Source organism: Oncorhynchus gorbuscha, unplaced genomic scaffold (genome assembly GCF_021184085.1).
Source record: "Oncorhynchus gorbuscha isolate QuinsamMale2020 ecotype Even-year unplaced genomic scaffold, OgorEven_v1.0 Un_scaffold_13394, whole genome shotgun sequence".
In the NCBI taxonomy this organism is placed as follows: domain Eukaryota; kingdom Metazoa; phylum Chordata; class Actinopteri; order Salmoniformes; family Salmonidae; genus Oncorhynchus; species Oncorhynchus gorbuscha.
Genome location: NW_025755574.1, coordinates 531 through 3052, shown reverse-complemented (window position 1 = coordinate 3052; position 2522 = coordinate 531). Strand labels below are relative to the sequence as shown.

At 47.2% G+C, this 2522-nt stretch overlaps 2 non-coding genes across 2 annotated transcripts; both read right to left on the bottom strand.

Moving 5' to 3' along the window:
* Window positions 1–201: 201 nt before the first annotated feature.
* On the bottom strand, window positions 202–273 carry trnae-cuc. The gene has a single exon. It is a non-coding gene; the product is annotated as a tRNA-Glu (tRNA).
* Window positions 274–1969: 1696 nt separating this feature from the next.
* Window positions 1970–2041, bottom strand: trnae-cuc. The gene has a single exon. It is a non-coding gene; the product is annotated as a tRNA-Glu (tRNA).
* Between the last annotated feature and the right edge of the window lie 481 nt (window positions 2042–2522).

Below are 2522 nucleotides of genomic sequence, written 5' to 3'. Positions count from 1 at the left end.
AAACAAGGAGCATAGACTATTTCCCTGACCGGGAATCGAACCCGAGCCGCAGCGGTGAGAGCGCCGAATCCTAACCACTAGACCACCAGGGAAGGATAATACAGTGCAAATTGGTTCTCAGTGTGAGCTGGTACATATGTGCGATAACCTTCTATATTCATTGTGACAGGTTGTAGAAGTAAAGATGTAGCAAAAGAGTAGTTCCCTGACCGGGAATCGAACCCGGGCCGCGGCGGTGAGAGCGCCGAATCCTAACCACTAGACCACCAGGGAAGGGTACGACAGTGCAAATCGGTTCCAAGTGTGAGCTGGTACATATGTGCGATAACCTTCTATATTCATTGTGACAGGTTGTACAAGTAAACATGTAGCAAAAGATTAGTTCCCTGACCGTGAATCGAACCCGGGCCGCAGCGGTGAGAGCGCCGAATCCTAACCACTAGGGAAGGGTACTACAGTGCAAATCAGGAGTCGAACTGGGAGTCGAACCACCAGGGAAGGGTACTACAGTGGAAATCGGGAGTCAAACCCGGGCCACGGCGGTGAGAGCGCCGAATCCTAACCACTAGACCACCAGGGAAGGGTACTACAGTGCAATTCGTTTCCCAGTTTGAAATGCAAGGAAGCTCCTTCCTCTGCAAGGAAGAAGCTACTGCTCCAAAACCGCCATAAAAAAGCCATACTACAGTTTGGGGACAAAGATCCTAGTTTTTGGAGAAATGTCCTCTGGTCTGATGAAACAAAAATCGAACTGTTTGGCCATAATGACCATTGTTATGTTTGGAGGGAAAAGGTGAGGATTTCAAGCCGAAGAACACCATCATGTTGTGGGGTTGCTTTGCTGCAGGAGGGTCTAGTGCACCACTAGAACACCTGGGAAGGACACAGCAGGGCAAATCGGTTTGCAATTTGAAGTGGTACATATGTGCGACAACCTACTAAATTCATAGTGACAGGTTGCACACGTAAACAAGGAGCATAGACTATTTCCCTGACCGGGAATCAAACCCGGGCCGCGGCGGTGAGAGCGCCGAATCCTAACCACTTGACCACCAGGGAAGGGTACTACAGTGCAAATCGGTTCCCAGTGTGAGCTGGTACATATGTGCGATAACCTTCTATATTCATTGTGACAGGTTGCACACGTAAAACATGTAGCAAAAGAGCAGTTCACTGACCGGGAATCGAATCCTAACCACTAGACCAGCAGGGAAGGATACTACAGTGCAATTCGTTTCAGTTTGAAATGGTACATATAGTTGAAGTCGAAGTTTCCATCCACTTAGGCTGGAGTCATTAAAACTTTGGGTCGAAAAGTGCAAATCCATCCCAGAACAACAGCAAAGGACCTTGTGAAGATGCTGGAGGAAACAGGTACAAAATGGTCTACATCCACAGGCAAACGAGTCCTATATCGACATACCCCGAGAGGCCGCTCAGCAAGGAAGAAGCTACTGCTCCAAAACCGCCATAAAAAAAGCCATACTACAGTTTGGGGACAAAGATCCTAGTTTTTGGAGAAATGTCCTCTGGTCTGATGAAACAAAAATCGAACTGTTTGGCCATAATGACCATTGTTATGTTTGGAGGGAAAAGGGGGAGGCTTTCAAGCCAAAGAACACCATCATGTTGTGGGGGTGCTTTGCTGCAGGAGAGTCTTGTGCACCACTAGAACACCTGGGAAGGACACTGCAGTGCAAATCGGTTTGCAATTTGAAGTGGTACATATGTGCGACAACCTACTAAATTCATAGTGACAGGTTGCACAAGTAAACAAGGAGCATAGACTATTTCCCTGACCAGGAATCGAACCCGGGCCGCGGCGGTGAGAGCGCCGAATCCTAACCACTAGACCACCAGGGAAGGATAATACAGTGCAAATTGGTTCTCAGTGTGAGCTGGTACATATGTGCGATAACCTATATTCATTGTGACAGGTTGTACAAGTAAAGATGTAGCAAAAGAGTAGTTCCCTGACCGGGAATCGAACCCGGGCCGCGGCGGTGAGAGCGCCGAATCCTAACCACTAGACCACCAGGGAAGGGTACGACAGTGCAAATCGGTTCCAAGTGTGAGCTGGTACATATGTGTGATAACCTTCTATATTCATTGTGACAGGTTGTACAAGTAAACATGTAGCAATATAGTAGTTCCCTGACCGGGAATCGAACCCGGCCGCGGCGGTGAGAGCGCCGAATCCTAACCACTAGACCACCAGGGAAGGGTACTACAGTGCAATTCGTTTCCCAGTTTGAAATGGTACATATAGTTGAAGTCGTAAGTTTCCATCCACTTAGGCTGGAGTCATTAAAACCTGTTTGTCAACCCCTCCCCACATTTCTTGCTAACAAACGATCGTTTTGGCAGACGGTTAGACATCTACTTTGTGCATGACACAAGTCATTTTTCCAACAATTGTTTACATTGGGATTATTTCACTTATAAGTCACTGTATCACAAATTCAGTGGGCCAGAAGTTTACATACAATAAGTTGGCTGTGCCTTTAAACAGTTTGTAAAAT